At 39.0% G+C, this 15,283-nt stretch overlaps 1 non-coding gene across 1 annotated transcript; it reads right to left on the reverse strand.

The window, feature by feature from the left end:
• Window positions 1-12,903: 12,903 nt before the first annotated feature.
• LOC131401507 (U6 spliceosomal RNA) lies at window positions 12,904-13,010 on the reverse strand. The gene has a single exon (XR_009217706.1). It is a non-coding gene; the product is annotated as a U6 spliceosomal RNA (small nuclear RNA).
• Between the last annotated feature and the right edge of the window lie 2,273 nt (window positions 13,011-15,283).

Consider the following 15,283-nt stretch of genomic DNA (forward strand, 5'->3'; position numbering starts at 1 on the left):
TTACTATCTTGTCAGCAGTACCCTAAATTTCTGGAGATATAGTGGTGAACAAAGTTAGCCCCCTGCCTTCATGGAGCTCTCAGTCTAGCAAGGAAGAAAGACATTCACAATTCATTAAAAATAATTATAATGGTGATATGTTCTCTAAAGGAATACAAAAATGAATTTTAGAACTGGAAAGAAGCTTAAGACTGCAGAGTATCTCCAGTATATTTTGTTAAATAATATATATTGTCTATTGTCACATATATATAAATATATGTGTATGTATATATATGTACATATATATGGTTAAGTGAAACAAGTTGCAGAATAATGTTTATAGTATGATTACACTTTGGTGAAAACAAACAGAATTTTATATGTGTGCACATATGTTTGATCTGTTTGTATGAGCAAGGAGAGTTGTGGAAGGCTCCTCAGCAGGTTGTTCATATTGATTACATCAGGAAGTTGAGGTGTGGGTGGTTAACTTTGTCTTTGTACATCCTCATAGTGCATTGTTTCACTGGTTATAACAAACATTTCTTACTTTTGAATTTGAAGAACAACGAATAAAGGGATCTTTAAAATTAGAGGGACAAAAAGGATAAGAGAAAAAGATACCAATAAATAACCTTTTAAAGAGTGCAGAGAACCAGTCTCTCTTTGCAAAAAGGGACCAAGGAAGGATAGATAGAAATGGCACCCAGAATTCAGAGACAGTGACAAGGAGACAATTTAAAATGCTTCTTTCTAGTACAGGAAGTTGTACCAAACGGGAAGTCCTGATACAGGATGCTCTGAAACAGAATGAAACACAGGATTTTCAACACCAAAAGTGCTGTTCATGAGAGGTTGTTTAAGAACCCAGTTCTCTACTTAAAGCAGAGCTTAAATATACTTAGCATTTGAAGTGAAGTTAGTGAGATGATTGACTTGTAGTTAGGTGATTGCATTTTAAAACACCATTCCACATTGTAGCCCTAATTTAAAAATACATACAGGGGCCGGCCCGGTGGCGCAAGCGGTTAAGTGCGCGCGCTCCGCTGCGGCGGCCCGGGGTTCGCTGGTTCGGATCCCGGGCGCGCACCGACGCACTGCTTGGTAAGCCATGCTGTGGCGGCGTCCCATATAAAGTGGAGGAAGATAGGCACAGATGTTAGCCCAGGGCCGTCTTCCTCAGCAAAAAAAGAGGAGGACTGGCGGATGTTAGCTCAGGGCTGATCTCCTCACAAAAAAAAAAAAAAAAAATACATACAAATAGTATCTGTTAAAATTAAAAATATTTATACTCTTTGGCCCTCTACTTATAATCTCTCCCCCAGAAATTAAAGCACAAGAATGTAAGGCTAAATGTGTAAGGGCAAATGTGTTGTTGTTTATAATAGCAAAAGTAGGAAACATCCATCAGTAAGAGAATGGTTGAATTAATTATGGTGCATCCATATAGTGGAATATTAAACATAAAATAGAGAGCTTATTTCATTAGCCTGCACTAAACACTTCACTAAACACACTAATCTGCACCTTGTGTGGGAGGGTTGCTTTTGAATTTGGTTGCCTTCGTGTACCCAGCAGGTAAGGCAAGACTGCATTCAAAACTGACAGCACTGCATGTTTGGTAAAGCCCTCCTGCCAAGTGCATGCATTATTCAGCATGAGAAGCCATTAATTTCTAGTAACTGGCGATTCACTTGCATGTGAGCACTCAAATTTTCGAAATCTGTCCAAAGGCTTTTGGGAAATTAACATGGCTTTCCACAACAGTTCACTGGAATAATAAATATTGAAGAAAATCAAAGGTGCATTGTTTTCTGCAGAACATCTTTTTGGAGGGTTAAAAATGTCTTCTGTGTTTACCAAAATTAAGTGCCTATAATATATGTACCTCTTATGCCCAGACTTTCACAACTCTTCATCTTCAATAAACATATTCCCTTGTCTGAGCAAATTCATTATTGTTTCCTTTTGAGTATACTTTGGTCCCTAAATGAATCTCATTTGTGTTTTCAGGCATAGTCATGCTTGCATTCTCATTTCAAAAATGTTTTTCCATTTGATGGCTATCTGAGAGCTTTCTTTTTTTAAAATTAACAAACCCGTTTGCCTGCCAACAAATATGTATTGTGTTTACAGTATGTCAGGCACAGTGCTAGGTATTGTTTCTTAAAAATTTTTTTTTTATTAGGGGGAATTTCAAACATATACAGAAATAGAAAAGTATAATGGAGTCACATGTGCTTTTTAGGAAGCTTCAACATTATCAATTCAAAGCCAATCTTGTCACATCTATACCCCTCCCTTCCAGATTATTGTGAAGCATCTCTGGGACATCATATAATTTCATCCATAAACATTTCAATATGTATCTGTAAGAGATAAGGGCTTCTTAAAAAAACCATACCGTAGAATACTAAAAATTAATAATTCCTTTATATAATCAAACATCCAGTCAGTGTTCAAATTACCAATAATATCACGAATGTCATGTTTTTTTACAATCTGAATCAGAATCTAAATAGTCTACACATTGTGATTGGTTTTTGTGTCTCTGAAGTCTCTTTTTAGTCTATAGGTTTCCTCTTTCTCATTCCTTGATATTTCTTTGTTGAAGAAGTCTAGTTGTTCATCTTGTACATTAACCACAGTCTGGTGCACACAGCCTCATCCTGGTTCCTTTAATGTTGCTCTGTCCTTTGTGTTCCTTATAAATGAGTAGTTGGATCTAAAGTAGGGGTGCCAGATTTAGCAAGTAAAAATACTGGGCACCCAGTGAAAACTGAATTTCAGATAAACAGTGAATACTTTTTCAGTATAAGTATGTCCCAAATAAAATGCATGGGACATACTGAATATTGCATGGAGCATGCTTACACTAAAAAAATTATTGTTTATCTGAAATTCAATTTTAACTGGGCATCCTGAATTTTATCTGGCAAATCTAACCCTAATCTAAAAGCTTTGATTCAGCTTCAATTTTTTTGGGGGGGGAGGGCAAAACTACTTCATAGATGGTGGCATGTGCTTCCTTTGGGAGCCACATAATGTCTGGTTGTCTTTCTTTGTGATGATAGCTGCCATTGATGCTCAATGCCTAGATCTGTGATTCATTAGGGTGCAATATGGTGATCTTCTAATTTTCCAAGGCATATTTTTTTATTGAGGTAACTGGTTTATAACATTATGTAAATTTCAGGTGTACATTATTATATTTCGATTTCTGTGTAGACTACATCATGTTCACCACCCAAAGACTAATTACCATCTGTCACTGTACACATGTGCCCTATTACCCCTTTTGCCCTTCTCGCTCCCCCCTTCCCCTCTGGTAACCAAGGCATATTTTTAAGAGGAAGTTTGGTGTAGTGATTAAGAGGTCAGGCTCTGGCATAAGAAAGACTTGGTTTGAACTGTGGCTCAGTCACTTCCTAGCTGTGTGACCTGGGGCAAATTCACTTCTCTCAGCTTTAGCTTCCTCATCTGTAAAACAAGGCTAATAATAGTACCTATCTCATAAGATTTTTTGAGGATCAAATGAGTCAAGTTATGTGGAGGATTTAGAACAGTGCCAAGCACACAGTAGATGCTCATAAGAGCTAGCTATTATATCTAATGAGACTCTTGAAGAATTATGGCCTTTCAAATTCAAGATTTTCCAATATTAAAAACTTTAAATCCTCTGTTCAACAGTTAAGTTATATTTTCACGTTATTAATAAAAATAACAATGAAGATTTATTGAATGAACAGCCTCTCATATTTGTCCAGTGCTTTGCAAGTTAACAGAAGCCTTCTTCACATGCATCCATTCTCATTTGATCCTCGTAGCAGCCTTTTAACTGGAAGGACTGGTCTTATTCATTTTTTACATCTGAAGAATCTTGGGCTTAGAGAGGTGACTTGCTCAAAGTGTAACAGCTAGAAAGTCACACGATAGAGCAGGGAATGAGTCCTAGTCCAAGGCTCTTTTGATGGAAAACATTAAGTGAGCAAAATTGTGTGGTCCTCCCTCTGTGCAATGCTTTCATTTCTTGGTTCCAGTGACAACACTATCTTGTTTTCTTTTTCAACCTTTCAACTTCTTGTTTCTTTCTCAAACTATTCCCTCCCCATCCCCATCTTTGGTGTCTCTTTCTCCTCTTCCTGAATGTAGTTGTTCCCCAAGGTTCTATCCTTGGGCCATTTTTATTGCTATATTCTTCCCCTATGATACCTACTCAGTAGCCTCATCTATTCAAATAGCTTCAACCACTCCCTCTGGGAAGATGATTTCCAAATCTGTATTTCTGGCCTCTACCTCTTTGTTGAGCTTTGGACCCAAAATTTCAATTGCCTGCTTGATATCTCCATCCTGTTTCAGATAGACTCTTACATTCAATGGGTCTGCTTATCTGGATCCTGCTTTTTACCAATCAACTATAAACAAACAAGGAGATGATTGAGGAAATTTGAATACTTACTGATGACATTATGTATTTGATGACATTAAAGGCTTAATGTTATTTTTTTTTAGGTGAGATAATTGTATGTGGCTATGTTAAGAATATCTTTTAGAAATATATACTGAAGTGTTTATGGATTTTATCATATGGTGCCTGGGATTTACTTCAAAATAATCCAGTTGGGGAAAGGAGGAATAGTTAAGGGTATTGAAAAAAGATTGGCCATGAGTTTATAATTGTTGAGTTAGGTAATGGGTATATGGGGCTTCAATATCTGATTCTCTTTATTTTTCTCTGTTAGGAAATTCGCATAATAAAAATTTTAAAAGCTTAAATAGGTCCAAAACCAAATTGATCAACCTTACCTACATCCATCTCCTGACAATAATTTTCTTATTAACGTCCCCTTATCTACTCCCAGTCACTTATGAAAACCCAGAGCTCTCTTGGTTTCCTCCTTCTCCCTGACCTCTATACACAATCAGTTGCTAAGTAAGGCCAGAGACTCCCTTCACAGTGAATCTTGCTTCTATCCTTTCTTTTTCATTCAAACCACCACCACTCTATTAAGTCCATCATTTCTTACCTGAACTACTGTAATTGCATTTCTAAATTTCTCCCAATTTCCAGTCCCTCCTCACTTGATATATATCAAGCATCTAGCATAGTGCTTGGTAGTTATTCCCTCTCCCTTTCTGCTGAATCATGCATTCATCTTCCTTATTGCTGCCTGCTTAATCCTCCAATGACATCTCCCTTCCCTGAAGAGACTGTTCCTCACTCCCTTTAAGCGTTGCCTTCCTCCCTGTCCCTCCTGGATCCTGCAACTTTACTGCTGCCTCCACTCCACCCCAACTGCCATACTTTGTGGAGGAAGCTTGTGTGTCTGAATAAAGACTGATTTCTCAGTTCCAAAGTTAGATATAAGAGCAGGATTTTTCCTAGCTGTAGATGAGTGGAGCATTTACATACAGACAAAACAGACATACCAAGTGTTAGTAAAAGAGAAGCAAGTTTTAAAGCTGCCTCTTGTCCCCCCAGCTCAGTGGAGAAGAAAAAGGAGGATGTCTAGCCCAGAGGGATTGGCTTCTAGATCCAGGCAGGGTAGGGTAAATGCTGATGGCAAAGAAGGAGCTGGGTGGATATTCCAGCAAGCTGGGGGCTTGAGGAAATACATTTTGCCTAGTCTGGCCAAGTGAGGAACAGCTAGAACTGCTTCCAGTGGGTCTCAGAGGGACAACCTCAGCAGTATGGATTGGGCGAAGGTTCTGTGGCCTGGAGCTGTCCCAGAGAAATGACTATTGAACACTTGCCTTTTGTGGCCTAGCTCGGCGTAGTTCTGTCTGTTATGGAGAGCAGCCAGGCATTCAGAGGCTGGGCTGACCAAGCAGAAAGAACCCTTTTATCCTTTAAAAAGAAAATGCTGTAAGTCAGTCACATTCTTAGATTTTAAGCATAACACTTGCAACTAACACCAAACTGCTGTGTTATAATCAAGATGCATGCGCCTGTTTTATATTTAAGGCCCACAGGCTTCAACTAATTTAGGGGACCATCTGGTGAGAAAGAGAGAAAGTCTCATTACAAAGTGGCATTTGCTTGCAGGCTCAAGCCTCAGAAGGGATTGTCCTGGGGACCCCAGCCAATTTCCTGTGCCAGTGTCCAGCGCTTCTGACCCTACCACTTAGGTAGAAAGAGCAAGGCTTTGGAGTCAGACAGATAAGATTCAATTCCTCCTCCAGCATTTACAAACTGGGTGCTTTGAGCCACAGGACTTCTGAGGTTTGAGTTCCCTCAGTTTCCTCATATGTAAAATGGGAATTAGATTGTACTTGAAATTGTTGGGGAGATTAAAGGAGATAAAGTCTCCCAGAGGGAGCCTAGAACTATTGCTTCCTTTCCCATGATCCATAACTTCATCCTCAGTCTTATTCCCTCTGAGCCTTGCTCTTCTTGCCTTCTTTGCCTAATATCCACTTTCACATGCATAGACATGAGCATGCTTTTAAACAGATCTTTGAACAAAAGGTCTAAAAAATAAATTTTGTTCTAATGCTGTTGTGTGTTCACTTCTCCAGAAGGCAAAGAATTGAAATAGAATTGCCCTGGGATACACCGGTCAGAAGACAATTTTGCCTCTTCTGCAGTGTGCTAAGCAAATCTATGCTCAAAGTCCTCCTGTTTACATTTACGTAGTTGAAAGGATTAGACCAGTTAGCTGGGACAAATGCCAGTTGCAGCTCAGGGTCTGGAGGAGAGGGAGTTGGAGAGCAGGTTGGTTAGAGATGGAAAATCCGGGAATGGGGATGCTTTTAGATTCAAACTAGATAACTGCTACTTAGGTGACAGCTTTATTTCAAGTGAGAATATGAATTTGGCTGTATTCCTAGTTAGAATCTAATGCTCAAAATTTCCTGTGAATCAAAGAATAAAATTAAAAAGTAATGATTGAGATTGGCAGAATGTAATTGCTGAAGCTGAGTAATGGATACCTGGAACTTGATTGCACTATTGTCTGTACTTTTGTGTGTGTTTGAGAATATCCATAATTAAAAGTTTTTTGTGTGGCAATTATGGGATAATGGAGATCACTCAAGAACTGGAGAGTTTGACTATCATGTCAGTAAAGCTAATAATACTAATAGAGGATATTTGAACAAAAAGAATTCCCTAGAGGAAGTTGGTGATTTCTATAATGCTTATCTAGTTAACTTGATTTGTCTGAAGGATTAAATAGCATGCGGATGAGACATTCAGTGGGTATAATATAAATTGACCTCCAAAAGCTTTTGACAAGATGTCACAACCACTGTTTTTAAGGGAATTGAGTCACCATAGGACTGTGACCCTCTTTCCTCTGAATAGATGTTGCTGTAGAAATAGGGAACAGAGGTAGAGATAAAGGAGTTAAGGACATTATTTTGACATTTCTAAAGCGTGCTTTCTTAGGGATGGGGGGGCTAGTTTTTGAAAAAAATAAATCTTTACAAAAGATCTGAAGGAAGGAATGCATAGTGAAATCTCCAAGTGGTCGATTACATGAAACTCTGAAAATAAAAAGCTTAGTTGATAGGAATAAGCTATAAGGAAGTCCCATGGGCATGGGTGTATTCATTGGTCGCTATGAAGATTGGCTTTAGCTGTTGCTCTGAGATGTAGCTAAACTGCTTAGGGATATTATGAAGACCTTGCTTGCCAAACCCCTGCGCATGAAGGCTCATTATTGAATGACCTAAAGATAATTCACATATGTATTTGTACACATATGCATTTGATACTAGAGTAGTGGCTGGGATTGATGGTGGATTGAAGGAGAACAACAGGTTTTTCTCCTGCTAGGATCAGCATTTTGGAAGGTAGGGCAGATGCTCTAATATGGATACCCACAATCCATCCTGTTGGGCTGGGAGAGAGTGTAAGCTAAAATCTAGTAGGGAGGAAAACTAATCTGCCCTCAGAGGCGTTCCCTGCCCTTCCAGGGAGAGGGTTGATAGGCCTGCTGACAGTGGAGAAAAGGAGTCAAAAGCCTCCTTGTTGAGAGGTTTTCCATTCTACTTGAAGGAAGGAGAATGAGAATAACAAGTTCTCACAGTGGTGGTGGTTGCAGAGCAACACATTTCAGGATGAGAGCTGAAGAGGCCAGGTATACTCCTGACAAGACTGGCTACATAATTGGCAGGACCCAGTGCAAAATGAAAATGTGGGGCCCCTTGTTCATGAATTATTCAGAATTTCAAAATAGTGACGACAGAATATTAAACCCAACATGGGCTCTTCTAAGCGTGGGACTCTGTGCGACTGCACAGGTGGTATGCCCATCAAGCTGACCTTACTCCTGGGTAGCAGGAGTAGTGGTAGCAAAAATTCCAAAAGCGTTAATGGAAAGGTATAGAGCAGAAAATCAAGATCATCTAAAATCTCACCACCTAGAAACAACCACTGTTATCATTTTGGTATATATCCCAAAGATTTTTCTATATACATATACACATCTAGACACATATTCATGCAATTTTTAATATTATGGAAATGGTATATTGTACATTCTTTTCTGTAGACGTTTAAAAATTTTACTATATTTTAGGAAATTTTCCATGTTAGTAAATATAGATCATTTCAACCCTGTTGTATAGAGGTTCCATGTTCCATTTAATCAAACTCTTTTGTTGGGTATCTGGGGAGTCTTGAGTTTTTCATTATTACAAATGATGCACATTGAATATCAATAAAGTTGATGAGGATTAAGTCAATCAGTGTAAAGCACTTCACAGAGTACATAACAAATAGCAATCTCCTTATAAATGTTAGTGAATGTTATTTTTATAGTATTGTCAAATTGCCCTGTATGAAGGTGAACTAATTTCCATTCCCAACAGCAGGGTAGAGGGCTTGGTTTCCCTAAATCCTTGCCAATTCCTTCAATTTTTGCCTTCTGTATTTCTTCCTTTGTGAATGGCCTGTTTGTGTTCTTTGACAGTTCGCCTATTGGATTCCTCGTGCTTTAAAAATTATAGTTGATTTCTGTATTGGGGCTATCAATCTTTTGTGATATGAATAACAAGTACTTTTTTTCTAGTTTTTTTGTTTGGTGTTTGATTTTGTTTGCTTTAATCACACAGAGGTTTTAAAGTTTAATACAGTTAAATCTGTCCATGTTTTCATTTAGAATTTCTGTCTTCCTTTAGAAAGGCTTTTGCCACCGAACAGGTTTAGAGTTCAATTGTGATGAAGCTTTTCTGGTGTTAGGTGAGCTCCACCAGGCTTCCTCTGAGGCTTTATTCTTCTTGGGCGTGGTTTTCCAAATTCTATCAGTGTAGTTCACAATACTAGAATAATTTAAATGTATATAGGAAGGGAGTACGTTTATTAACTTTGAATCTACATGTGAAGACACAAGATGTATTAAAAACGAGTGTTGTCTATCTTCTCCCAACCCAGAAAACACTTTTGCCTTTTCATATCTTATGCTTTTTCTAGGGAGAGTTCTGTCTTTACCAGAGCTATTTATTGAGGATCCAACCGAAGAGAAATTGAGTTGCAGATACATTTCTTTGGAGTTAGTGGGATATATTTATGTGGTTTGCTATCACTTCTGTGTATAGTGAAGTTATTGCTGGCTGTACCAGTGTAGGAATGACTTGTGGGAACACTTCTAAAGTAGTAAATCCAAAGCTTATATGAGATTAGTCAGTATGTAAAAAACTCGATATATCCTAAAATCTTACAGCTCATATATAAAAGAAATTATAGAGGTTTTCCCAAATTTGACAACAATCCAGAAAATTTATATGGCATTGATCAGTGATGAGTTGTGAAGCTGAAAGAAACCTTTCTCAACTCTTGGGAAAGACTAAATTGTTTTTCTATTCTCTCTGTAGAAATTATACTACAAAGGTGGTATCAGATGAAGAGGTGATCAAAGGATATGCAGGCCAAAAATATAGAAAAGGTAGCAAGGAAGTTTGTCAGTTAATTTAATGAAAAATATTATACTATTTTTTAAAATTTTGTGATGTTTTTGGTATTTGTCAGTTTTTAAAATTTGTAATTTCTTGTCTTATTCTAAATAAGTGTTCAGGATTGTACCTAATTTTACACTTTTTAGAAAACTTATTTAACCCAAATGGTATAAGCTTCAGGCTCCACAAAACTTGGATCTGCCACTGCCTGTGCAGTAAATATTGATGGTCATTTGGAGTGTCCCATGTTACAGATAAGGACACTGGCTTGCCTAAGCTAGCATAGACAGTGGTAGAGCCAGGATCCAACCCTGAGTCTGTCTGGCTTCAAAGTTTGTTATTTTTTTTCACTATCCAAAACTTCTTTTGGATGAAAATGTATAGTAATCAACCCACATTATAGTAATAATAATAATCTACTGAGTGCTTACTAGGTGTTAGGCATTGATATATATTATTTCATTTAAGGTGTAAAATGACCCTATTATGTAAGTATTATCATCCTCATTTTACAGATGGGAATACAAAGATTCAGAAAAGTGAGTTAAATTGCCCAGGCTCACACAGCTAATAAGTGGTAAAGCCAAGATTTGAATTAATGTCTAAACGAGTCTAAAGCCTCAACTATGTTATAAACTGCCTGGGGAGAAAACTCTGGAGTCATTACAGAGAAGACCTCCTTATCCATTCCTTCCATCAACCTCCAGATGAGTACAGAAGAGGGGAGACAATGCCTTCTCCAATCCAGTTGTGAGCAGAGGGTCAAGTCCTTCAAATTTTGGCACAACACCAAGGTGCCCCAGATGCCTCCTTCTGCAAATCCTAGACAGCATTCTATCATTGCCTTTGCCCACTCTCATCTCCTCCTCTGATCGTGACTGCTCAATTGTGGTGTTCCTGATAGAGGGGAGGCCTGAATGTGACCAGTCAAGGAGCTTTCTGGCCTCTTCTTCAGGGACATACTCACAGTTGCCACTGAGGGCCCACTGCATCAACACTAAAGCAATCCTGCCCTTCCTTCCTTGCGTTCACCACTCCTGCTTTTGGCAATGCTACTACCTTTTTCAACTATTTAGTTGATGTGAAATATGGTTGCCAGCACTTGGGCTGCCACAGTTCTTTTTTCTTCGAGAAAGGTAGCCCCCAGGGCACACACCTGGATCATGTCAGTTCTCACATCATGTCTCAGCTTGGAGAACAGGGACGTCTGGGTCAGAGTCTTTCCACATTCTAATATGAGATTTCAACCTGCCCCTCTCTGTAGGGTGGGTGGAGGCTGAAGCAAGGATTTTGATGCCTTGTGAAAATATGTGAGGCAGGGCTCACTTTCTCGAGTTAGAGCTTACTTGACTCCAGGCAAGCTTAGGGAAAGCATTTTGTAGGTGTGTTCTCAATTCCAGAGACTGAGCCTCTACTTCCTTTACTCCTTCCTCTCCGCTCTCCCTACTCAGCCAGTAGTTCAACTTTCCACCATAAAGGAGATGCTCTTTTCTCAAACAATTAGCCCAGGCCTATAGCCCCTGCTTTCTGGGGCACCAAGTACCTGAGGATGTTGACTATAGTTGTCCCCTTTGTGCTACAAACTCAAATTTTTGAATTGGATCTCAAGTCTCACCAGCTGACAGGCTCCACTTGGCAAAAAGCAATAGTTATCTTCACCTCTGTGTCTTTTTGACATAGCACAGATCTCAAGTCCTCAAAACTGGCATCAACTTTTAAAAGGGCTTGGTGGTGGTGGGCAGTGCATGCTAAAACAGAACCCTGAACCAGGCAGCTTGCCAATCTCCCAAAGTTCAAGTAAGAGGCAGGGCATGTGAGGGAAGTTTGCCCTGGTGAAAACTCCTTTGTTTGTTTGCTTTTGGGGGTCTTCTAGCAAGGGCAGCTTTATTTTGATATGCAACATAGTTGTGCCCCAGCACAAGTCTTCCTGACTGCCAGACCCTGGTATTTTGTACCTGCGTTCTTTTCTTCTTCAACTCCTCAGCCCTTTGCACAGCCCTTTCCAATGTGTGCTCCAATTCTGACCTGATCACTCTGAGTCACTTGAGGTATTTTGCAATCTTTGAACAGTCCTTCAACTAGCTCCTGTAGTGGCTGCTGAATCCCCCAAATGTTTTTAAACATTGGGCCCTGGCCATTCAGTGATCTTTCTAGAGTCTGTGCCCAGCCCCTGTGGTGATTTTATATGTCCAACATATTTTATTGAGGTCTGGCAGGACTGGCATTTGTCAAGGGACAGTTTTAGGCTGTTTCCCAGGTGATCCAGTAATATAAGGAGCCATTGTTCCTTTCCTTCAAAGCTCTGCCAAACATAATTATGCCATCTAAACGAAGAAGCACCTTTAGGTAATTCATATCACCAAATGCTTTTTCCATCAAACTCCTGAGGGTGTCTGGGGCTCCAAAGATGTGTGGGGAAGCCTTTCAAATAGGTAAAACCCCACAGGACGGATGAAAGCTGTCTTTTCTTTGCCCCAGTCAGTCATAGGATTCACAATAGCACTTCTCAAACATGGCACAGGAAATGACTGGTTCCCTACCAGGCAGTCTAGAGGTGAATCTGGACACAGCACTCTCTGTCTAAGGTAGAGAGAGAGAATAGAACATTGAGATCCCCCCTGCCCTCAGCCTGCCCTCTCCTATCATGAGCTTTCCTTCTTCCCCTTTACGTATTCGTTTATTCAGCTAAATAGTAGTTCTTAACCCTGACTGCCTATTATAATCTATGGAGTTTGTTATAAAACATTATCCCTGGGCCCCACCCATCCCTCGAGATCCTAACATTTTCTAAACACCTACTCTATGCTAGGTCCTGTGCCCTACCCTAGGAGTAGAGGCAATTCAATCATGGTCCCTGCCTCCATTTAGTTCATAGTTGAGGGGCAGAGAGAGAGAAATTTAAAAGTATAATTCAGTGAGAAAATATGGTGTAACTTCATGTTCTTTTCTTTCTTTATTTTATTAGTCACTTATACCTGAGAGAGAATGAGTTATCATATCCTTCCTGAGAACATATTTTTCAAAAATATAGAGTGCTTCACGAATTCACGTGTCATCCTTGTGCAGGGGCCGTGCTAATCTTCTCTGTTTCGTTCCAATTTTAGTATATGTGCTGCCGAAGCAAGCACTCCATGTTCTTTTCTTAATCTAGCTTGTTTCTCATAAAACTGTGCCAGTATGGGTAAGGTAAACATGGATTTGTTCAACAAGTCCTAGTATATAGGAGGAAGAGGGTTCTTGGGTGGCATAAATTGAGAATTTAAAAAAATAGTAAAATGTACGTGACTGTCTATAGAAATTTTATTTGTAATAGCCCGAAACTGGAAACAGTCCAGATGTCCTTCAGCAGACGAATGGTTAGACAAACTAGTACATCCATACCTTGGAATACTACTTAGCAAGAAAAAGGAATTAACTATTGATACATGTGACAACCTGGATGAATCTCCAGACAGTTATGCTCAGTGGAAAAGGCTGATCACAAAAGGTTATGTACTGCGTGATTCCATATATATAACATTCTTGAAATGACAAACTTAAGAGATGGAAGAATGTTTAGTGGTTGCTGGGGATTAGGGAATCGGAGAGGGAGGTAGGCTATGAAAGGGCAACATGAGGGATCCTGTGGTGATGGAAATGTTCTATGTCTTGATTGTGGTGGTCGTGATGCAAAGCTATCCACGTGATAAAATTATATAGAACTAAACACCCACCCCCACACACACCCAGACACAAATGAGTACGTGTATAACTGGTGAAATCTGAATAAGCACTGTGGATTGTACCAATGTCAATCTTTTGGTTTTGATATTGCACTATAGTTGTATAAAATGCTGACATTGGGGGATACTGAGGAAAGAGTGCATAGGACTTCCCTATATATTTCTTGCAACTTTCTTTGAATGTACAATTATTTCAAAAAAATAATAGTCCAAGAAACTACTAACCAGAAATCAAAAGGATTAAAAATGTTAGACACATTTATAAATACAAAACCATAAGTGGCTACATTAGGAGAAGCTGGGAATATAGTTATTCTTTGATGTTATAAGAGGACAAACAGTCCTCAGGGAATACTAAATTAAAAAAAAATAGACGTTTCATTGTTTTTTTCAATTAAAAGAGAATGTTTCTTGTGGAAATTTAGAACATGTACTCAAAAAAGTTCATTAATAATCCTATCATTTTGAGATACTATTTCCTTTCAACATTTAGCATGTATCTTTTCAAACTTTTTTCTGTGTTTAAAATTGAAACAAAAATTTCACACTTAGCAATACATAGATTTTTTCTGCCTTTGAAGAGTCTTATATTAATATGACTTTAATGTGTGTACAGTATTCCATCATTTGGATGCGGAATGTATTATTTACCTAATCCTCTATTTTGGATATTTAGATTGTTTTCAAGTTTTTAGTATTATAAATAATGCTGCAGTACACATCATTGCCTTTGCATCTTTGTATATACCTCTGATTACTTCCTTAGTATAAATTCTTAGGAGCAAAATTACTGGGTCAAAGATTATGTAAATTTTTAAAGCTTTTGCTACATTTAGCTAAATTGCCTGCCAGAAAGTTTCTATGAACGTTCCACCTCTGTTTTCTCCAGAGCACATTCTATGTTGCTGATGTTAGCAAGTGGGTAGTAGGCTGGATAGACCCACTGTGGCAATTCTTCTGTTTCTTGGTACAGTGTTATAGGATCTAGCACAATGCTGGGTACACACTAGGCCCTCAAAAATATTTGCTGATTTAATATCCTTCATAAGGCATTCCTTGAAACTCTTATCTGGGGCTGGTGGGAAACAAAATCATCAAAATATTAGTGTGCTTTCACCTCAAATTATACCACTGACGTCTAGTAAAGACTAAGGCCTTCAGGGAATGGAACAGGGACATTTTAATAAAGAGGAAGGACTTGGGAAAAGTCTGGAGGCTCTAAAGTGGGAAGCAGAAACCATCTGAGGTTTCTGGGAGCAGACTGAAGGGATCTGAAAAATGGAGGTTTTCTGGGAAGGGAGGCAGTGTCTGGGGCATCAGGGTAGTTGTTGGGAGGGTGGGAGAGAGGATAGCTCTTGCCTGCTATACCCGCTTCCCGCTATCCCCCTCCTTTAAGTACTCAGGATGTTAATTGACCTGGTGGCCTATATGTAAAACATTAGTGTGCAAACTTCTCCCAGTAAAAGTCTGGGCATAATTATACTGAGTTGTGCTTTTATTTTTTATTTGGAGGGATACAGGTTTCATCTGTCTTTCTAAGTTTCCCCCTTTGTGTCTTGCATGTGGCTATTACTAGTCAAGTGGGACCAGTGGCCAGAGGTCTGGGCTTTCCATCATTGCTGCTCCTTCTACCCTCTGCCTTAAATACAAACAGGGTGGATGACCACATAGGCCCCAGG

Source organism: Diceros bicornis, chromosome X (assembly GCF_020826845.1).
Source record: "Diceros bicornis minor isolate mBicDic1 chromosome X, mDicBic1.mat.cur, whole genome shotgun sequence".
Classification (NCBI taxonomy): Eukaryota; Metazoa; Chordata; class Mammalia; order Perissodactyla; family Rhinocerotidae; genus Diceros; species Diceros bicornis.